The sequence below is a fragment of the Dasypus novemcinctus genome, chromosome X (assembly GCF_030445035.2).
Source record: "Dasypus novemcinctus isolate mDasNov1 chromosome X, mDasNov1.1.hap2, whole genome shotgun sequence".
Taxonomy (NCBI): domain Eukaryota; kingdom Metazoa; phylum Chordata; class Mammalia; order Cingulata; family Dasypodidae; genus Dasypus; species Dasypus novemcinctus.
The window spans coordinates 33,235,919-33,260,506 of record NC_080704.1 but is presented as its reverse complement, the minus strand read 5'-3'; the positions used below and the strand labels follow the sequence as shown (position 1 = coordinate 33,260,506).

General features: G+C 36.6%; 1 protein-coding gene across 1 annotated transcript in view; it reads right to left on the bottom strand.

Annotated features, from left to right (window-relative positions):
- Positions 1 to 24,588, bottom strand: part of IL1RAPL1 (interleukin 1 receptor accessory protein like 1) — a 1,419,608-nt gene that overhangs the window by 556,560 nt on the left and 838,460 nt on the right. The gene's annotated exons all lie outside the window — the stretch shown is intronic.

The following is a 24,588-nucleotide window of genomic DNA, read 5'->3' as shown; positions in this document are numbered from 1 at the left end:
TCTCCAACCAATGAATAAGGGATATCTTACTACCTACTTGCTGCCCCATACCATAGTGTTTTGTTATTAATGGATATTTTTCACATCTCTTCTACTTCACTCCCTTTTGTTCAGGTTTGATGGTGCCACCTGTTATTGACTTCATTATTCTAAAAGACTTATAGATCACTAACTAGCTCATTAACACCATACCAGCAGTATAATTGGAAACATTCCATTTTCAGGTTAAATCTCAGTTCAGGAAGTCCCAAAAGTTGATGCACAGAAACAGGACATGTTCATGACATCCAGAAATGATACTTTCCTTTAAAAGGTTTAAAATGCATTTTTACTTTTTTAAAAAAGGACATATGTTTCAATGTCTTTCATCCTTAATTAGACAGAACAAAGATTATTTTTTAAAATAAAAAGTTCAGCATGTGCTTTGTGATAGCTAATGTATCGAAAACCAAAATGTTTAAACGAAATTTAGAAATTAAAGACTTTGAAGACATGATAGAAATAACAGCATTTATATTCATATTTAAAGCATGCTTCAAGTTTGAGTGAATAAAGCAAATGCGTCCTTCAAATGATGGCAGTACACAAACAGAACATAATTATCTAATGGAACATTAAGTGCCCATTAAAAGCTTAAAAACTTTTTAGCTGCTACCAGGACAAAATAGCAGTGACTACATATACCACTTCTGTTTTGAAAATAACACCTTTTAAATATTAATTTGTATTTTTCCTCCTGGTAAACACATTGCACTTTATCATATGTGACAAAGTCTATGATATTCATAAAGAATCTATGATACCACTTATAGTCCAGGAAGTCTTTCTTGATATGCTGGATTGAAATCCAATGCTTAACAGAGCAGATGATTAAGAAATATATAGTAAGACCTTCTAATTAAGGCATAGAGGAAATGCTCCTTTACAACTTACATAAGCTTCTTAAAATGTCTTTAATTTGCATATTTATGTTGAACTGTCCCTTACACTTCATTGGACTTTTTAGGTCCTCCAGATGGAACAACAGATACAAATATCATAACTAAAAGTTTGGTGAAACATTTTTAAGAAATGAAAACATTAAATCCTCTTATGATGCAAATGGCATATATTTTGTCATGAACAAAACCAATTCCACTTCCTTGCAATTTTCCCCCCAATTTTCTAAATTCATATTATACAATACTCACCTAAATTGTAAGTTAAGATTTATTAATACTTCTTGGTTACATCACCAAGAAAAAGCTTCCACGACTGCAGAAAAAAAAAAAAACAGGTGAAAACCCTGGAATACAGTTTGTGGACCTTTGCATGTAGTATAAAATTTTTTTAAAAATCTCTTGCAAATAGTTAAAACTATTTGAAAATAACATCCATTATTTAAAACCCATTATGTAATTGTTAAAATTGTTTTAGTCAGATAAAAAACTAATTTGTTTTTATTTTAATTGTTTCCTATTTTTAAATAGAATATCTATGAAGAAAATGAGTAATAAGAATTTTAATGCAATGAAAAATAACCAGAGGCTCAGCGACCTTCCTCTACCTTGTCTATGCTTAAGCCTGCCTCAGATGGCTTATTTTAAAAGCCTGCAAAGAGGACAGCAGCAGCAATCTACTCTAGTATTGAGCAAGGATTTTTGTCAGGGAGCCACTGTCAAATGCTACAATCACAGAGCTATAAATTTAATTTCTTCATTTGACCAGGATAGAAGATGAGATCTAGAGAAAGTAGACGGACTACCATGTTCACAGGAGATAATCAAGAAAAACCTTTTGAAATTATGATGAAACCAATGGCCATTGTAGGTTTAATACAGTCACTGCTAGTTGCCCTTCCATTATTCTGAACCCTTCCAATTTTTAACATATTATATCACACCAGAGCTTTTAAAAAATCCAAATAATAGTAATAATCTCAGTCCCTTTAACCTTTCCTTTCTTCTAAGTCTAATCATTAGTGTGCTTTTATCCAAACTTCCTTCCAAGTTCTCTCTGTTACTTTCAATTTCTGCCTGGGAAAGAGGAGGAGGAGGGAGAGGGTAGAGTGGGAGAGGGGAAGGGGAGGAGAAGAAGAAACACCTGGAACTCCATTGCGAATATTAAACAAAGTGAGTTTAATAGAAAATTAGCTTGTGGGCTTCATTTTTTTCCCTTTAGTCCTGTATTCATTAAGCTGTCAAAGGACAGTATATTAACAAAAACTTCCATAGTGAAGCAGCAGCAGGATCATACCACTTCTGCAATGATTCAATTGTTGATTCTATATATTATTGTGCATTTTGAAAAATATATTAGGAACTTAAACTATATTGAGGAGACAATATCGTCAAATCCATGTAGACATAGATTACAGATATCATCACACTAAAACATTCAGTTACATTATTGAACCATTAGGGAATTTGTATCTTCCAAGAGCAAAAAACTTTTATACAGGTTATAGTTTTGACATTTTATACTAAGTTTTAGTATTCATATTTTAAAGGGTTTAGAGATACAATTAAAATGTTTACAAGGAACAAGATTCTAAAAGCTTTCCTGTTTATGGCCATTTATTCATGATGCTCAAAGACTTAATTGCCATAAAATAAGTGTTGAAATTCTGTCTTTTAGCTTCAAGGTTCTAAACCCTATCATATTAGCTTTTACACCTAAAAGTTCTTTTAGATGTGGAGTCAACTATTCTTGTTTGGAATGCATTACACTAGAGTGAATTTTCAATCTCAGATTTGATGGTACTGAAGATGGGGAATATTGGGCAATAGAGATTTCTTTAGCTTGTCCTACCAAGTTTTCTGCACTAGACTTCTGTACTTAAATAGGTGCAACACTGAGTTCTTAGTAAGTTTTGCTGATGTCAAAACTAAAAGCAGTTAAAATGTAGTGCTGGAATAATGGATTGAGCTTCATAAGTTTTATGGAAAAATTAATGCCTTTCAAACTGGAAAGGCTAATGTGAAGTAGGGAAAGGATGCTCTTTGAAAAAAATATTTGATATGATAATTTTAAAAAGTAGACCCCAAACTGTTATAACCAGCCATCTATTTTCAAACGTACTTTTAAAATGTGAACCACAAACATCTGTTACTTTGCAAAGTAACAAATAAAATTATTACAAAAGATTTATTTTGTGAAATTTTACCCCCTGATTATTAGGAGAAAAGAAGTGATGAGAAATACATACATTCATTTATACCACTTATAGAATCAAACTTTAAGAGATCAGAAACAAGATAACTTGAGATTTCTTTTTGGCCCCTAATACACACACACACGCACACAGAGAGTAGTTGGGAGCTGTATGTACCCAAGTGAAACTTTTCTTAAACTTAATTGATTCCTATGGGTGTGAACTCATTATAAGTAGACTTTCTTGATGAGGTTACTTCAGTTAAGGAGTGGCGTGCCATATCAGGATGGGTCTTAATTCTATAACTGGAGTCCTTTTTAAGCAGAATGAATTTTGACAGATACAGAAAAACCATGGGAAGCAAGAGCTCAAGGTCAATAGAACCCAGAAGAGAAAGGAGAGGCCAGGAGAGGCAGCCATGTGCATTGCCATGTGACAGAGGAGCCCAGGACCAAGGATCACTGGTGGAGCAGCCAGCCCCAGAATGCCAATCTTCAGAAAGAAGACTTGATGACACCTTGATTTGAACTGTTTCCTAGCCTCAAAACCATGAGTGAATAAATTCATGTTGTTTAAGCAAGCCCATTCCATAGTATTTGCTTGAGCAGCTAGGGAAACTAAAACTATATATATTTTCCTTCCAAGCTCAGCTAGGTATGTAAAAGTCCCAATGTTTATTCCATTTTATCCAGCATTTCTAGGTGTTTCATGGAAGGGAAGGGGGTTATCTAATCACCACATTTCCAGGAATGGATTTTCATTCTTTTTTAAATCTAAAGGACTATGCGAAGAGGACAATGAAAAACATGGATTATTTTTAGGTACAGTTTATGAAATCTCCTAGACAAATGCCAGGTACTTACTAAGCACATGAAAAATTTTAAAGGGTAAGTAAACTAAGCTTATATGGATTAAATGAGTCATTACGAATAAGAACATAGAACAGATCTTTACATAGTAAAGACTCTGTATGTGTTAAATATTCTAATTACTAATGCCTATCATTGTTTATATTAATGTAAAACATCCAAGTAAATGATGGCTTGTCATCTCAATGATCAGAAATGGCATATACCAACATTGCTATTGGAATGTTCTAAAATGTAAGTTTTCTGCTTACAAGGAAAAACTTCATAGTTTTTGTTGAAAATTATTATTATACCTTGACATTAAATATTTGTTTGCTTCAAATATTTTGGTGGAAACCATTCATTATACCAAGAGACTAAACAATAAATATAGGTAATTAATGTCATCTGTTTGAGGAGAGTTATCATTATTCTTGAGGGACTGGACACTAAAATCAGAATGAGACAGTCAAATTAATTAAACTCAGTTTAAGTATATTGAATAGCTTTATTATCTTTTAATTCAAATATCTGAATTAATGTGGATGATCCTTGAGCTATAAAAAATACGACAAACAGATCTTTGCTTATAAAAACACCTAAGAGTGAAATATGCTCCGTTTCCTCAAAAATAACATATATGCTGCTTCTGGTGGACATTAATTATGATATGTCACCAAGCATACAAAGTAAAGTCTGGAGAGGGGGCAAGATGGCGGCTGAGTGAACATCCCTGTTAGAGTCTTCTGCAGGGAATCGGCTGGGCGGCGTTGGAGACTCTTTGGGACCGGATTGTTTCGGGATTTTTGCTGGTCCGGAGGTGTCTGGACATCGATTTGGAGGGAAGGTAACAGAGAGGATTCGTCTGTGAAATATACACGGAGATCCCAGCTACCTGCAGAGGATTCCCTTCTTGGTTTGTTTTTTTTTTTTTGTTTTTTTTTTTTTTTTTCGGTTTTCTCTTTCCCTCTTGTCCCTCATCTTCCACTTATTTTTACTTTAATTCAAGTATACAATAGGTGCTACAGGGAACACCTCACATTTGCTGGGTTTTCCCATCCTCCACTGCCTCATTTCTGTGTGAACTGATTTAGGCTACCTACACTATCCCCCTTCCCCTGCATCTTGATATCCACTATCATCTACTGTCTCTCCTATATTCCACCCCCCACCTCCCGTTCTTTGATCCACAAAGTGTCTAACTCTTAATTTCTAATACCTTTGTTCTGTTTTCTGTCTATTATCCACTCTTGAAACTATTACCTTTCTTTTCTTTTTCCCTCTCTCATGAAAACAATAGCTGTGTAGTTCATACCATATTCCTCCCAAATTCAGTCATCAACTTCATAAAAGGTACTCTACCTACAGCTATAACTCTATACAATCTACATGAATCTAACCTCCATCCTTCCAGATCTCATATTCCTGCTTTATTAACATACATCACCAATACAACTTTACACTTTTCCCTTGCTTACACAATTGCCTTTCCCCAACACTAATACTTTCCTCTAAAGTGAACTTAACCAACAACAAGTAACTAGAATAAGAAGAAAAAAGTGACAAAGAGAAGATATAACACCTGTGCAAAAATAACAACTAATTAACCTCCAAGAGCAGACAAAGAAGCTAAGGAACTGATTAAATTCGTCAAAATAAAGAGATGACCAGAAAGCAACAAAAATCTACGAACCAAACCAATAATCAGGAAAACATGGCTGAATCCAATCAACAAACCAATAATCACGAAGGGGAGCAAAACTTGGCACAAGCAATGAAAGATCTCAGAACATTTATCACTGACAAATTTGATGCAGTAATGAAAGAGGTTAACAACATGAAGACATCACTTGGAGGGGAAATTGCAGACATACGCAAAAACATAACAGATATGATGGGAATGAACACCACAGTTCAAGAAATCAAAAATACACTTGCAGCAAATATCAGCAGACTAGAAGAGACAGAGCAGAGAATTAGTGATGTGGAAGACAGTACATCAGAAATCAAACAGATAGTAGAAGGGGTCAATAAGAAGATAGAAAAAATCCAATTAGGATTTAGGGACCTGAATGACAATGCAAAACGCTCAAACATACGTATTATAGGCATTCCAGAAGGTGAAGAGAAGGGAAAGGGGTCAGAAAGAGTGTTGCAGGAAATAATGACTGAAAACTTCCCAAATCTACTGAAAGAGACAGATGTACATATCCAAGAAGCACAGCGCACTCCACAAGTCATAAACCCCAACAGGCCCACCCCAAGACATATACTTGTCAAATTATCCAATGCTCAAGACAAAGAGAAGATCCTAAAAGCAGCAAGAGAAAAGAAAACCATCACATACAAGGGAAGCTCAATTAGATTAAGTGCTGATTTCTCTTCTGAAACCATGGAGGCAAGAAGACAGTGGTATGATATAGTCAAGGTACTAAAGGAAAAAAATTTCCAACCAAGAATACTCTACCCAGCTAAACTAGCATTCAAACATGATGGAGAGTTCAAAATATTCGCAGACAAACAGAAACTGAAAGAGTATACCAACAAGAAACCTCCCCTTCAAGAAATTCTAAAGGGAGTTCTGCAGGAAGAAAGGAAAAAACAGGAAAGGCAAAGTTGGAGGAGAGTATAAGACCAACAACAACAACAAAAAAGACAAAAAAAAATATACAAACAAAATATGACAAACACAAATCCAATCAAAATATGGCTAACACAAATAATTCCTTGATAGTAATAACACTGAATGTCAATGGATTAAACTCACCTATCAAAAGATTCAGACTGGGACACTGGATAAGGAAATATGACCCATCCATATGCTGTCTACAAGAGACACATCTTAGACCCAGAGACGCATGGAGATTGAAAGTGAAAGGCTGGAAAACAATCATACAAGCTAACAATAACCAAAAAAAGGCAGGAGTAGCTATATTAATATCAGACAAAATAGACTTTAAATGTGAAACAATTGTGAGAGACAAAGAAGGATACTACATTTTAGTCAAAGGGAAAATCTGTCAAGAAGATCGAACAATCATAAATATCTATGCCCCTAACAAGGGTGCCTCTAAATACGTCAGGCAAACGCTGGAAAAACTAAGTGAAAGAATAGATACATCTACAATTATAGTGGGGGATTTTAATACACCACTATCAATTCTGGACAGAACATCTCAAAAGAGAATCACCAAAGACACAAAACATCTGAATAGTATATTAGAGGAGCTCGATCTAATAGACATATATAGATCGCTACACCCAAACACAGCAGGATATACATTTTTCTCAAGTGCACATGGATCATTCTCCAAGATAGATCATATGCTAGGCCACAAAGAAAGGCTGAACGAATTCAGAAAGATTGAAATCATACAAAACATTATCTCTGACCACAGTGGAGTCAAGCTGGAGATTTGCAAGGGAAAGAAGCCCAGATTTCACACCACGATTTGGAAATTAAACAACACACTCTTAGAGAAACAGTGGGTCAAAGAGGAAATCTCAAAAGAAATCAATGACTACCTTGAAACAAATGATAATGATAACACAACATACCAAAATTTATGGGATGCAGCAAAAGCAGTACTGAGAGGGAAGTTTATAGCCATAAATTCATATATCAAAAAAGAAGAAAGAGCAAAAATTGAAGAACTAACTGCACATTTGAAGGAATTAGAAAAACAACAACAAAGTAACCCAACAGGAAGAAGAAGGAAGGAAATAACAAAGATAAGAGCAGAACTAAATGAAATAGAAAATAAGAAAGCACTTGAACAGATAAACAAGACCAAGAGCTGGTTTTTTGAGAAGATTAACAAAATTGACAAACCTTTAGCAACACTAACAAAGAAAAAAAGAGAGAAGATGCAAATACACAAAATAAGAAATGAGAAAGGCGATATCACCACTGACCCCACAGAAATAAAGACTATCATAAGAGGATATTTTGAAAAACTATATTCCAACAAAAATGACAATCTAGAGGAAATGGACAAATTCCTAGAAACACATAAACAGCCCATATTGACAAAAGAAGAAATTGATGATCTTAACAAACCAATCACAAGCAGAGAGATAGAATCAGTTATTAAAAATCTCCCAACTAAGAAGAGCCCAGGGCCAGATGGCTTCACAGGTGAATTCTATAAAACATTCCGGAAAGAACTGACACCAATCCTGCTGAAACTATTCCAAACCATCGAAACAGAAAGAACATTACCCAACTCCTTCTATGATGCCAACATTACCCTAGTACCAAAGCCAAACAAAGACATCACAAGAAAGGAAAATTACAGACCAATTTCTCTAATGAACCTAGACGCAAAAATACTTAACAAAATACTTGCTAATCGTATTCAACAACACATTAAACGAATTATACACCACGACCAAGTGGGATTCATCCCAGGTATGCAAGGATGGTTCAACATAAGAAAATCAATCAACGTAATACACCATATAAACAGATTGAAGGAAAAAAATCACATGATTATATCTATTGATGCAGAAAAAGCATTTGACAAAATACAGCACCCTTTCTTGATAAAAACACTCCAAATGATTGGAATACAAGGAAATTTTTTGAACATGATAAAGAGTATATATGAAAAACCTAAAGCCAATATTGTTTACAATGGAGAAATCCTAGACTCCTTCCCTCTAAACTCAGGAACAAGACAAGGATGCCCACTGTCGCCGCTCCTATTTAACATTGTCTTAGAAGTACTTGCTCGAGCACTGAGGCAAGAACCAGAAATAAAAGGCATTCAAATTGGAAAGGAAGAAGTCAAAATTTCATTATTTGCAGATGACATGATCCTATACATAGAAAACCCTGAGAGATCTACAACGAAGATTCTAGAACTCATAAATGAGTTTAGTAAAGTCGCAGGTTATAAGATCAATGCGCAAAAATCAGTAGCATTTCTGTACACCAATAATGAGCAAGATCAGGAGGAAATCAAGAAACAAATACCATTCACAATAGTAAATAAAAAAATCAAATACTTAGGAATAAATTTAACTAAAGAGGTAAAGAACTTATACACTGAGAACTATACAAGATTGTTCAAGGAAATCAAAGAAGACCTAAATAAATGGAAGACTATTCCTTGTTCATGGATAGGAAGACTGAACATTATTAAGATGTCTATCCTACCAAAATTGATCTACACATTCAATGCAATCCCAATAAAAATCAATGCAGCCTTCTTTAAGGAATTAGAAAAACTAACTATGAAATTTATTTGGAAAGGAAAGAGACCCCGAATAGCCAAAGACATACTGAAAAAGAAAAACGAAATTGGAGGAATCACACTACCTGACTTCAAAACATACTATAAAGCTACGGTGGTGAAAACAGCATGGTATTGGCATAAGGAGAGACATATAGACCAATGGAATCGAATTGAAAGCTCTGATATAGAACCTCACATATACAACCACATAATATTCGATAAAGCCACCAAACCCTCTCAACTGGGAGAGAGTGGCCTATTCAACAAATGGTGTCTGGAGAACTGGATAGCCATATGTAGAAGAATGAAAGAGGATTACCATCTCACACCTTATACAAAGATCAACTCAAGATGGATCAAAGACCTAAATATAAAAGCCAAGACCATAAAAACCTTAGAAAGCAGTGTAGGGAAACATCTACAGGACCTTGTAATAGGTAATGGATTTATGAATATCTCACCAAAAGCACGAGCAGCAAAAGAACTAATAGATAAATGGGACTTCCTCAAAATTAAAGCCTTCTGCACCTCAAAGGAGTTTGTCAAGAAAGTAAAAAGGGAGCCCACACAGTGGGAGAAAATATTTGGCAATCATATATCTGATAAGAAACTTATAACTTGCATATATAAAGAACTCCTACATCTTGAAAATAAAAAGATAAACAATCCATTTAAAAAATGGGAAAAAGACTTAAACAGACACTTCTCCGAAGAAGAAATACAAATGGCAAGAAAGCACATGAAAAAATGTTCCAAATCTCTAGCTATCAGGGAAATGCAAATCAAAACCACAATGAGATACCATCTTACACCCATAAGATTGGCAGCTATGAAAAAAACAGAAGAATACAAGTGCTGGAGAGGATGTGAAGGAAGGGGAACACTCATCCACTGCTGGTGGGAATGCAGAAGGATCCAACCATTCTGGAGAACAGTATGGCGGTTTCTCAAAAAACTAGCCATAGATTTGCCATATGACCCAGCAATACCACTGCTGGGAATATACCCAGCAGAACTGAAAACAAGAACACAAACCAATATATGTACACCAATGTTCATAGCAGCATTGTTCACTATTGCCAAAAGTTGGAATCAACCCAAATGCCCATCAACAGACGAGTGGATCAATAAAATGTGGTATATACACACAATGGAATACTACTCGGCTGTAAGAACAAACACACTACAAACACATGTGATAACATGGATGAATCTTGAGAACCTCATGTTGAGTGAAGCAACCCAGACATTGAAGGACAAATACTACATGACCTCAATGATATGAAATAAACAAGCTGCCCTAGATAGCAAGAGACTGAACGATAGGCTTGCAGGAAATCGGAGGGTGGAGGAAGGATATGAGCCGATGTCTGCAGGGGTGGAATTTAAGACGAGATGGTGGTAAGTATGAACACAAAGAAAAGATAAAAGGGGGGCAAGGGGTTGCCTTTGCTTGGGGCTTTGCGGGTTTGAGGGTGGCTGGGGAGGGACAGGTGGGTAACGTTGCCCAAAAGTGGGGGGAGGGAGGGGTAGCATACGAACCAGGAGAGGGTCAGGTGTTGGTGGAGAGTAAAATGCCGAGAAAATCATATCAAAATATAATAAAGAGGGTTACCTGTTTAGAATGCTCGGAGGGGAGGGTCTGATGCAGGACGGGCTCCTGGGGAATGTCTAAATGCTCATTCTGCCAGAGTGGGTGACACCATGGCGTAGAAACCCAAGTAGTGAGAGTGGGGGTGGACCCACATCCTGGGGAGGACTAATGCCATCCAATAGAGGGAACTGTATCCCTCGAGAGAAAGGGTGGCTCCCAGGGCATTGGGGCAGTTGAGCAAGTTAGGCCCTGAACACTATTCCATCTATCTCTGGAAGTGGCTCCTCAGGAAACGGAGGTTGGCTATCACTGAGGGCACTAAGGTGGAAGGGAAAATGGACGTTAAATGGGTGGAACCAAAGTAAATGGGGGGTAAGAGAGGAGTTTCTTGAGAGTACACAAGGATGGATATAAAACATGTAATATTACACCATAACATATAGGAGATGACAGACTGATAATGTAAACCATAATGTAAAACATAGGATAACTAAAAATGTAAAGAACTGTGTATCCTAAAGTATGCACCATAATGTAATTACAGATGTCACCTTGTTAGAAAGCTAATGTCTCAGACTCTGTACATCACTTTAAGTAAATATGATATGAATAGGGCGTAAGAGTATCACTGTGGAAGGGAAAAGGTTTTCTGGTGGATGTGTGGGAGTGCTGTATATTATATATATACATTGCTGTGGTCTAGGACTCCTGTGAAGAAAAGCTGAATAATTAGGGGGGGGGGGGGGGGGGAAATAGGATGTGGAATTTTTTCAAGTCAACATTCTTTATCTAAGTTCTTTATCTAACTTTATCCAAGTTCTTTATCTATCCTTTAAACTCATCGCTATATGCCATTCCCTAGTAAGGGACCATGACATTATATTGGGCTTCAAATTTCGGGGAGTTCTGGATCACAGAGTGTTTCAACAATGGCAATGGAGGGATACTGGTATGGGATACCAATGACAGATGATATATGACTGACAGGGAGCTGTACAGAACATATGTCCAGGGTGCATGGTAATGTTTGGATATACTCATAGTGGCAACAATTAAAAACCACAGTAGGGGGGGTACTGGGTTCCCGGCCAGTGGTGCTCTGTCGTGGTCCCTAGGGGAGCAGCGACAGTCTCCCAGGTACAGTGGTGGGGACCGGGAGGGAGTGAGGGTTCAACAGTGAGCCCCTGATACTAATGACTATGCTTGTGAGCTGATAAACCCAAAATAATAACAAGGCCTAGAGCAACTTTGTGCCTGGGAATTTCCTTCTGTCAGCCTTCATGTTACTCAAATGTGGCCAGTCTCGAAGCCAAACTCAGCATGTAAATGCAATGCCTTCCCCCCAGCGTGGGACATGACACCCGGGGATGAGCCTCCCTGGCAACGAGGGACCACTATCAACTACCAACTGATGATGCAACTGGAAAATGACCTTATACGGAAGGTTCAATGCGGATCAGCAGAATATCCATGTCTACATAAAATACCATGACTTTAAAATGCTGTTTGACCTAAAGTAAGGGGGAAATGGAAAGGAGAAATGAGTTTATATGGCTACGAGTTTCTAAAAAAGAGTCTGGAGGCTGGCAGAAGGTTTGCCCTCATGCACAACTGAGCAGAGTCAGAGAGACAGATAAAGCAGATACAACCCCCAGATATTGGTTCCTTTGAGGACTAAAGAGACCCATGGGAGTTATGGTCATGGCCGATGGGGTTAACTACCAGGGCAGATGGCCCCTCTTTGGAAATGGTGTTTATGTGTGATGAATCTGGACTCAGATGGGATCTCCCCTCATAAGACTTTCATGCTAATGTGCTGGAGGTGCAGTTAATGTTGGGGTTTAAGATATATTTAGGGGATTTGAATCTCTGGACTGACAATGTGATAGCCAGATCCTGAGCCTCAACAGACTCCAGCACCTACAATCTGATTTATTGGACTTACCACACTCAGCTAAGATGGAGGTGAAGAAGGACAACCACCACACCATGGAGCCTAGAGTGATTACAACTGAAAATGGGAGGATTGCATCCAGCATCCAGGTGGAATCTGAGCCTCCTCTTGACATAAAGGTGCAATGGACACAACCAATCCAGTGTCCACATAGAAGAGGTGGCATTGGATTGGGAAAAGTGGACATAATGGACAAAGGGTATGGGGAAAGGCAGGAAGAGATGAGAGGTGGAGGCGTCTTCGGGACATGGAGCTGCCCTGGATGGTGCTTCAGAGGTAATCACCGGACATTGTAAATCCTCACAGGGCCTACATGATGGAATAGAGGAGAGTATGGGCCATGATGTGAACCAATGTATATGAGGTGCAGAGGTGCCCAAAGATGTACTTACCAAATCCAATGGATGTGTCATGATGATGGGAACGAGTGTTGTTGGGGGGGGGGGGGAGAGGGGGGGTGGGGGGGTGGGGTTGAATGGGACCTCACATATATATTTTTAATGTAATATTATTACAAAGTCAATAAAAAATAAAAAAATTAAAAAAAAAAAAAACAAAAAAAAAAAACAAAGTAAAGTCTGGAAAGATATACCCTGCTATCAAGTTCATCACATCAATTCCTATTTGTTATAGTCAGCAAAGCACACTTGAAACTATGATATAAATCAACACGAATAGTTTTTTAAAAGGGAGAGAAAAAAGATAACAATTTTTGAAAAAATAAGAGAAAAATTACAAGTAATCACTCTAACCCAAGGCTAGACCACAAATACATCATTTAATTACATCAGTGGCAGAAGGATTAAAGGTCTCAGTAAAATGTGTTTCAGTTAAACTTCAAAGATAAATCTTTCATAGTGATCAGCAGAGCTAATACGAAAACTACAATGTACTGCTATTAATTATACAGTGGAGTAAATCACAGACTGAAGTTCAGGAAATTAAATTTTATTTCTACATTTGCCACCATGAAGCTCTGTGACCTTGATAAAGCCACTTAACTTTTCTCTGCCTCAGCTTCCTCATCGATAGAAATAGGAGGAAGATACACCTTTCAATAGCATAAATTCAGCGTATGTTTGACTGTAAAGTAGTTTAAATATAATGCTACATTAATCCTGTTAAAAATATTATACCAGGTTTAAAAATGCAATTAAAACCATCACGTCTTTATAGCAATCCTCTCATTCTTTTTGCTTTCTTCAAGTCACTTTTCTTTTCCTCACTTACCTACTGATCAGAACACTGTTCTTGCTGACTCTTACATTATTGGAACATTTTTTCCTCATATAATATTTTCACAATCCATTCTCTTACTATTATTTCATTACTTTATGATCCAGTTTGAGAAACTAAATGGCCTTTCAACTGGAGAAATTTGTTTCCAAAGTTTATGATGTAAATATAGTTATTATGTTTTGAGACACACTTCTTACAATTATAGAAAAATGTTTTGACCAGAAGAGAAAATAAGCATTAAATTGACAAAAGTAAATATCATACAATTAAAAAACCTACTGGAAAAAAGGAGCAATGTAGTACACATTTCTTTTTTTCTTTTTCTTTTTTTTTTTTTAAAGATTTATTTATTTATTTAATTTCCCCCCCTCCCCTGGTTGTCTGTTCTTGGTGTCTGTTTGCTGCGTCTTGTTTCTTTGTCCGCTTCTGTTGTCGTCAGCGGCACGGGAAGTGTGGGCGGCGCCATTCCTGGGCAGGCTGCTCTTTCTTTTCACGCTGGGCGGCTTTCCTCACGGGCGCACTCCTTGCGCGTGGGGCTCCCCCACGCGGGGGACACCCTTGCGTGGCACGGCACTCCTTGCGCGCATCAGCACTGCGCATGGCCAGCTCCACACGGGTCAAGGAGGCCCGGGGTTTGAACCGCGGACCTCCCATATGGTAGACGGACGCCCTAACCACTGGGCCAAAGTCCGTTTCCCGATTTCTTTTTTTCTTAAACAAAATAAATCCAAAAATTATGTATCATAACTCATGCCCATATTACTTTCGTCAGAATACTTCATATTATAAGAACAGCCAAGCTGGTCTAATTTATTTTGGGATTACTTGGTCTCTCTTATGCAATACCTCTGGGTATGACCTAATCCCTAAACCCATGTAATTGAAAATAATCTGGTATATGGTTAGGGTTAAACTTATAGTGTGGGTGTGAATTGTAGTTTAGTGCAAAAACCCTAGGATATGGCAATTTATATCAATACAAACCTGAATACTTTCACATTTATTTACTTAGCAATATTGAAGTACAGAAAATTTTATGTGACCTATAACAGAAGTTTACCATTATCAAATCACATTTTAAAGTCTTTAAAAAATCATAAAATATAGAAGATGTATTTGGTATGTGCTATTTATGTCCCCATGAATGTTTTCACTTTCTTCTGGAACCAGAAATTTATTTCCATCCATATAGTAGGGGTAGGAACAAGACCAAAATGAGCCTAAACAGAATATTCCATTCCTCTGGACACAGGGATTGATTTAGGCATGGTCAAATGATCTGATATCAGACAATGAGAGATATGGAAAGGATTTTTTCTTATGTTATCAATAGAAAAGTCCTTTCTTGGTTTTGGTTCTTGAGCTGTTAAATGCCACTAATGTATAAGTAGAAATTTTGGAGAGGAATTAGAGAATAGCATAGGTCTCAAGTGGAGGAAAGAAAAGACTGAGTCCTGATAACATTATTTGAAACCCTGGATCCGGCCATGCCTGAAGATGTCATTTCAATATGTGAAACAGTAAACTTCATTTTGCTTATGTCAAATGGAGTATTGTTTCTGTTACTTGAAATTAAAAATTTCAAAGAGCAGAAATATCAAAAAGCTCTAATTTCTTAATTGAAAGATACTTTGGAAACTATAGATTTCTTTTTTAGGAGGTACTGGAAATGAACCCAGGAACTCATACATGGGAAACAGACATTCAACCACTGAGCTACATGCATTCACCAGGAAAGTACAGATTTTTGATATTGATGTCAATTAAATACGAAATCTACAATAGGTTATGGAATAGATGATTTTGTTCATTTAGAAAAGGATACAGCAAATACTAACTAAAAAAGTCTTTCATGATATTTTGTGTACAAAATAAAGAAATGTGGGTTCAGCCAACAAAGGAATCATTTTCAGCATATTTAAAGGATTGTAAAAAATCAATAAGAAAAAAAATAAGTACAAGTCTTGAACAATTAACTCAAAAGAGAAACCTAAGTGGCCAATAAATATATGGATAGGTAATTGGGGAAATGTGATACTACAATGCACCCATCAAACAGACAAACACAATTCCAAATGTTGGCAAGGATATGAAACAACAGCAATTTTCATTCACTACTGGTGAGAAGGTACACTGGTGCAAATACTTTGGAAAAAAATTAACAATATCTAGTAAATTGGAAAATATACATATGCTAGGAACAAGCAAATCCACACCTAGGTAAATGTCCTACAACAATGCATGCATGTATCTATCTATCTATCTATCTATCTATCTATCTATCTATCTATCTATCTATGTATCTACCTACCTACCTACCTACCTACCTACCATCCATCTACATATACACATGATGGTTAATGTGTATTAGCAAAAAATTCAAAACAAGTCCAATGTCTATTAAAAAACTATGGGGGAAGTAGACTTGCCCCAATGGATAGGGCATCTGCCTACCATATGGGAGGTCCACAGTTCAAACCCCGGGCCTCCTTGACCCATGTGGAGCTGGCCCATGCGCAGTGCTGATACGCGCAAGGAGTGCCATGCCACTCAGGGGTGTCCCCCACGTAGGGGAGCCCCACGCGCAAGGAGTGCGCCCTGTAAGGAGAGTCGCCCAGTGCTAAAGAAAGTGCAGCCTGCCCAAGAATGGTGCTGCACACAAGGAGAGCTGACACAACAAGATAATGCAACAAAAAGAAACACAGATTCCCGGTGCCGCTGATAAGGATAGAAGTGGTCACAGAAGAACACATAGCGAATGGACACAGAGAGCAGACAACCCGGGGGGGGGGGGGGGGGGAGGGGGGCAGAAGGGAGAGAAATAAATCTTAAAAAAAAACAAAAAAATCCTATGGGATGCAAGGAACAGAGTGTCTGTAACTGCAAGCACGATATTTCCATCCATCTGCCCCATGGGATCTAAGCCCTCTCTCAATTAGAAGCAGAGTGAGCATCACCATCCCCAAATCCTCAAGATTAGTGAATGAACAATGGGTTAAAGTAGACTTATAATTATTCTGCTATAGACTTATTGTTCTAGCAATGGAAGAACTCTTATCATTGATATAAAAGCAGTCACCAACAGGGGTTCTGAGGGATGGGAGAGGGAAGAATACATGCAATATGGGGGCATTTCCAGGACATTGGAGTTGTCCTGTATGACATTGTATTCACTGCAGGCCAATGTATATTTAGTCACAACATAAAAAATTGTGCGAGACAGAGTGCAAACTATATAGTAAACTGTAATCCATGGTTAGTAGCAATGCTTCAATATGTGTTCATCAATTGTAACAAATGTACCACACTAATGAGGGATGTTGTTGATGTGGGAAAGTGTGAGAGTGGGAGGGAGTGGGGCATATGGGAATCCCCTATATTTTTAATGTAACATTTACATAATCTAAAGCTCCTTAAAAATAAAAATTAATTTTAAAAAAACAGAACAGTGGGATGGAAAGCAGATGTGGCTCAAGCGGTTGAGCCCCTGCTTCCCACATGAGAGGTCCCAGATTCAATCTCTGGCCCCAGTACCTGAAAAAAACAATGAAAACCCAACTGTGGAATATGTGTAAAATTAAATGCTTTAGCATTATTAGTATAAACATAATGAATAAACTACAGATAAGTGGAATAATGTGGATGAATATTTAAAACGTAATTTGAGTTGAAGAAACCAGACACAATAGAATATATCACATGTGGGGCTGCACTTACAAGTTTAAAAAACAGGCAAAATTTAGCCATATTGCTTAGGCATACACTATTAGCTAGTACAACTTTGAGAAGACAAGCAAACTGAGACCATAAAAGTCATGATGGTCGTGACCACTGGTGGGGAGCAAGGGGCTCTGGTGCCTGCACCAATCTGTTTCTTCACCTAGGTGGGGATTATTTGACAACATGCTATGTAGCTGAACATTTTATTTTATACATTTTGTTTGTTATATTTCACTACTAAATGAAAAAGGAACAAAGTGAAGTCCTATGGGCTGGATTCTTGATTGGATAGTGGGTTAAAGAAAAAGGTACCTAAAGGGAGATAATAATACATCCTTGAAAAATTGAAAAGAGATTTGCAATTTTACACAGTTTCGTATAGTCTTTGCATATATAACATTATAACAATGACTCCATTCAAAACAGAAGTATTTTCCAGGATGAATTTATTGGCTTTTTTTAGAAAGAGAAGTTATGGTGGGATACAGAATCAAGAATAAAACAGATCCTGATAGACTAGGATGAAATGCTAAAACCAACCTGAAACAGCTTAATAGGAATAATTTTAGCCCCACATTTGGATTCAAAAGTTCAACTGCAGGTAGGCCCTTGACTTAATAATTAATATAGGGAAGTTGATGTTATTTAACTTAAATCTCAATACAAGTCAGCAAATACATGTAGGAAACAAAAAGTTTGATGTAATACTTGCTAGTAAAAAAAAAAGAAAAGTGGAGAGCAAGACCTGGATTTTCAGATCACAGTGGAATTAAACTAATTATCAATAACAGAAAAATAGCTGGAAAATCCCCAAATATTTGAAATTTAAGCATCATACTTATAAATAATCCATAGGTGGAAGAGGAATTCTCAAGAGAGATTAAAAATATTATAAAGCAAAGGAAAATGAAAATAAAACTTATCAAAATTTGTGGGATACAGCAAAGGCAGTGTTTAGAGCGAAATTAATAGAATTAATTACACTTATAGGAAAGAAGAATGCTCTAAAACTAAAACCTTAACTTTTGTTCTGTGAAAGACTTTTTCAAGAGAGTCAAAAGACAAGGCACAGACTGGGAGAAAATATTTGCAAAACACATATCCGAACAAGGATTTGTACCTAAAATATACCAAGAACTCGTAAAACTCAACAATAAAAAAGCTAAAACTTTAATTAAATAATGGGGCAAAACATCTGAATAGACACCTGCAGAAAGAAGATATACAACTGGGGGACCGCATGTGGCTCAAGGGATTGAGTGCCTGCTTCCCACTTTGGAGGCTCTGGGTTTGGTTCCCCATGCCTTCTAAAAATCCAAAAACCAACAACAAGCAAAACAAACAAAAAATAAACAACTCAGGGGAGCCGATGTGGCTCAGTAGTTGAGTGCTGGCTTCCCAAAAGAAGATCCAGGATCAATTCCCAGCCCCCGGTACCTCAAAAAATATATATAGATATTGAATTGGCAAATATGTATATGAAATGATGCTCAGCATCATTTGTCATTAGGAAATAGCCAATTGAAACAGCAATGAGAGTTCACTACACACCTATTAGAATGGCTAAAATCTCCCAAACTGGCAATACTAAACACTGACGAGCATGCAGAGCAACAGGATCGCTCATTTATGGTGGTAGGATTGAAAAATGGTACAACCTCTTTGGAAAACAGCATGGCAGTTTCTTACAAAGCTTAAAATAGTTTTATCATCTAGCATCAATCGAGCAATCACAATCCTAGATATTTACTCAACTGTTTTGGAAACTTATGCCTACATAAAAATCTGCACACACATATATGTAAGGTTTATATACTTTATGTAAAAATCTCCAAACTGGAAGCAACCAAGATATCCTTCAATAGATGAATGGGTAAATATTCTATACAATGGAAAATTACTCAGTGTTAAAAATAAATGACCTATCAAGCCATAAAAAAGATAAGAATGAATCTTAATTGCATATTTACCCAAAAGAAGTCAGTTCTGAAAATGCTAAATACTGTATGATTTCAATAATATAACATTCTGGAAAAGGCAAAACTGGCTCAAGAGGCAGGGAGAGGGAGAACTAGGTGAAGCATGGGGATTTTTTTAGGGTGGTGGAATTATTCTATATGATACTCCAATGGTGCATACAAGACATTATATATTTGTCAAGCCCACAGAACCAAAGAGCACAGAGTGAAACTATATATGCAAATAAAAAATTATTTAGGAGATTGGGGTCCCAGAATGGAATGCAGGATGTGACAAACAATCTAACTGTATTACAAATGTGTAAAAAACCATCACTGAAGGAATTGGGCAGGGGAAGGTGTTGACCTAAGTAATTTTGGAAATGAGAAGAGTCTGTAAGAATACAGCCAAAATAAACTGTACATACTCACTGTACTCTAACTGATAAAGTTGTTTCATATGGGGATATAGGTTAACAGTTCTGGTATAGCTATACATGCATACTGGAACAGAATAATTAAGTAAATTCATAGCAGATGGTGAGCCAGATTTCTCACTGTTGGAGTGGAAGATTACAGACATCAAGGGGAAGAGACTAGAATGATCCATAGAGTAACAGATTAGTGTTGAAAATTAGTATGAACTAAAGATAACTTAATATAGGTAGAGCTGGTTATGTATGAAAATATTTATAGATATATGTATATACATGGGTTGGTATATGCACATATATTTCCTTGCTCAATCAACTGTGAGGGCCTAGAAGCAAGGATATCCCAGTAACAATGAGAGCTTCCAATGACCAGATCTCAGTTTCTAATAACATTCTCCAATAAAAGGAATGAAGGTCCCCTGGAAAAGTAGCTGATCATGGGACTGGGCAGCAAAAATATGCAAGGTGACTATAGAACAAGTGCTAAAAACAAATACAAAAACTCACAACAATCACAGTATGTCAAAGGGACACAGAAGCAAACTGAAATAACTCCCAATGGACAAAGCAGGAACAATTTGAGCAACAAAATAAATAAGCTAGCATTGGATTATAACCTAAAGCGTAAAATAAATATCTATGAGTCCATACTGATATAAATAAATGACTGGATAAACAAATGTGGGAGAATAGACAAATATCCTATACAGAAGAATGCCAAATAATTTATGTAGATAGATACTCTACCTTCAAAGAGGTAGCACATAAGTCACATTCCTTAAGTGTTGGCTGCTCGATGTGACTTCTTTCCAAAGAGTACAGTATAGAAAAGGGGGGAAAGTATAACTTCACAGTGGAGAAACCAGGCAAACACTAATTCAGCCAGGTGACCAGATGATATGCCTTTTTTTGTCTTATTTTTGTAATGTTACGTTTAAAAAATATGAGGTCCCCATATAGCCCCCACCCCCCTCACCCCACACCTCCTTTATCAACAACCTCTTTCATCATCATGGCACATTCATTGCATTAGGTGAATACATTTTGCAGTACTGCTGGCACCACATGGATAGTGGTCTACATTGTAGTATACACTCTCCCCCAGTCCACCCAGTGGGCCATGGCAGGACATACAATGTCCAGCAACTGTCCCTGTAATACTACCCAGGACAACTTCAAGTCCTGAAAATGCCCCCACACCATAGCTCTTCTTCCCTCTCCCTACCCTCAGCAGCTACCATGGTCACTTTCTCCACATCAATGCTACATTTTCTTCCATTACTAATCACAATAGTTCCAGAATAGAATATCAGTAAGTCCACTCTAATCCATACTCTATTCCTCCATCCTGTGGACCCTGGGATGGTTATGTCTTGATAAAAATGGAAACTACCTCTATGGTCTTATTTCCATGAACACATAACCCCAGTCTAATCATTAGAAAATGATCAGACAAATCCCACTTGAGGGATGTTCTATAAAATACTTGACTAGTAATCCTCAAAACTGTCAAAGTCACTGAAAACAAGAAAAGTCTTAGAAATGGTCACAGCAAAGAGGAGCCTAAAGAAACATGACTACTAAATGTAATGTGGTATCCTGAATGGGACCATAGAAAAATAGAAGGAATCTGGATAAACTATGGACTTTGGTTAGTAACTCTATCCATATTAGTTCACTAATTGTAACAAATGTGCCATATTAATGTTTAAGGTTAAAAAACTGGTTGTGGGGTCCATGAGATTTCTCTGTGCTATCTGTGCAATTTTTCAGGTACTCTGAAACTCTTCTAAAGTAAGAAGTTTATTTTTAAAAAATAATTGCCTTTGATTCTAAGATGCTCACATTCTAGTGGAATGACAGGAGTGTCATCAATAGTGATAATGCAAGGTGGAGAGTGCTGTAATAAATAAACTATAAAAGTGTTATGGAGGCATGAAGCACTAAGTGTCTCAAAGAAAGAGGAAATACTTGAACTGTGCCTTGAAAAAAATTAAGAATCAACCTTGTGAGAATGTGGAGAAAAAGCCATCCACAGAAAGAGCAGCATGGGTACATCTCAGAGGGAGGATATTTTGGCTAGAACAGTGAAAACATCAGTGTGGCTGAGTCTTTCAGCAGAGGGAAGAGGCTAAAGATGAGATGAAGTATCTTAATCAAAAGAAAACCCAAGACACCCAGAAGCTGAAGCAGAAGGAAACACTTCTGATTAAAGGTCACAAGATTACCTGCACATTTAGCCAGAAATTTCCTTTTCTCTTTACCCACAGAATTCTTTCTTTTATTATTTTTCAAGAAACATTCTAGACACTTGAAATGTTTGTTTACCAGTGACGACATTTTCACTGAAACTAAGTGATATCACACTCTGCATAATATTGACAATAAATGCAATATGATAATGATATGCAGAAAAATAAGATCTAAAACAGGGATTCACTATCCTCAAGAGAACTGCACGACTTTGTTCCTTTACTGAAGGATAGAATTTGAATTCTTAGAATTTGGCCACAGACAAAATATATGTGTTAAAATATATCCTTTAAAGCAATGCTATGCTTAAATACATCTTGCCAATAAATCTGATGTTAATACCTAAAATGCATTATAATACATACTATTTTTAATTCTAGGGCAAACATTTCTCCCAATTCACCAAAAACTGCATAAAAGTCAAAGGTTGCTTTATAATTTATTTGCAAAATTCCTTCTCAGAGACAAGAATATATAAGTTAGAAGTATTCATGATAATCACTTGAATGAAAGTTTTCATGAAAACTTTCTCTAACTTCTTTTTGGTTATAGACAATAATTATCCCTTACTTTTCAATGAAGAAAAGAAGATATTTTAGAGAAATAAAGTTTAGGAAAGTACAGTAGTCCTGGCAGCATTTAAGAGAAAAGAATTCTAATCTTGGTTCTATGAAATATAGTCTTATATAAATCATTTTGCCATTGGAGGCCAGTTTCCAGGTTCCATGGGATTGTTTTCCAATTGCCTCTTACCAGATAGGGTTTAAAATACAAATTATTTTAGAAAGGGTGGAAATTTCTTGCCAAGGATTAGTTCTACTAATTCTAAACAATAAAAAAAATAGGTGCATCCTATTTGCTATTCAGAACAGATCTTTTTTCCTTTTACATTTTAAAATATTTCTATATCAGTCCCTACTCTTTGGAAAAGTTGCTTCAGCATATGTTGAAGCAAAAAAAAAATAAGGAACAGGAAAAATTCAATGTTTATGGTAATGAAAACCTAAGTATAGACAGATACATTTTTTTTACTAGCCCATAGAAATGATAGGGAGGTAAAGGGACAAAGTATTAATTTTGATTTTCTATTTGCAAACCAAACAATTGCAAATTATACATATTTTGCATAGGTACATAATACGAGTGTGGGGACCCAGGTCCCCTCCCCAAGTCATCAGCACGTGTAAGCTAGGCATAAGTTAAGTGTTAATCATCGTCCCCAGAGGAGAGAGAACGCATGGATGATATCATAAACTATAATCTTCCCAAAGCAGTAAGGGTCCTTGATAAATTTCCTTCCTATCGGCAGAGTGAAAACATCACCAAACCCCGTGTGCACTGTCATGAGACACTAGCAGGAACTTTGTTCTTACACCCTATGGAATGTCCTTGTTCTGCAACCCCTTATATATCATCCCTCATTTTCTCATCTCTTTGTGGAGCACTAACTTCATTCATTCTCTCAACTGCCACCTTCAGAGATTCTCTCCTGTCCATAAATCCCAATAAAGCTTATGCCTGACTAAATGCCAGATGTGTTCTTTGGTCTCACGGCCGCATCAACTCATGCCCTTCCGCAGTTAGGTTATAACAACAAGTTAAAAATAATTGTGTGTTTACTATTCAAGTGTGCTATAAATTGCAAGTATCAATTGTTTACTGGGTCTAATATTTATCAAAGGCATTACCAAAAAGCTCCTTTATCTAACTTAATTTCTTTTCGTCAGAATAATTACTTTTCACAAAATGAATTCCCTGAAACTCTTCTAAACAGGAAAACTATATTAGGTCGATCAATGCACAAATGAAAATTTCTTTAACTTAAAATACTGAGTTTAGAAGGAAACTTAGCAAAAATGATTTAAAGGACCTTACACACATTATATGGTTCTGTAAGTCAAAGTAACTAACATTTTTATACTTTTCTATGAGAAAATAAATCACAGAGAAGATCCTCTTCCAATAAGAATATGAGAAGAACGTCTTTAACCTCATAATGTTGACTTTGTTTCTTCCCCCTTTTCTAAAGGAATAATTTTTTGGTTAAAAACTGCATGAATATAAATTTCCATGTGATATAAAAATGAGAGAAATGACGTACATATGGAATAATTTTGTATTTTGAAAATTTATTTCATATATATATATATATATATCACTTCATTTAAGCCCTATGAAATAAACTTGATAAATGTCATCATTCCCATTTTATAGA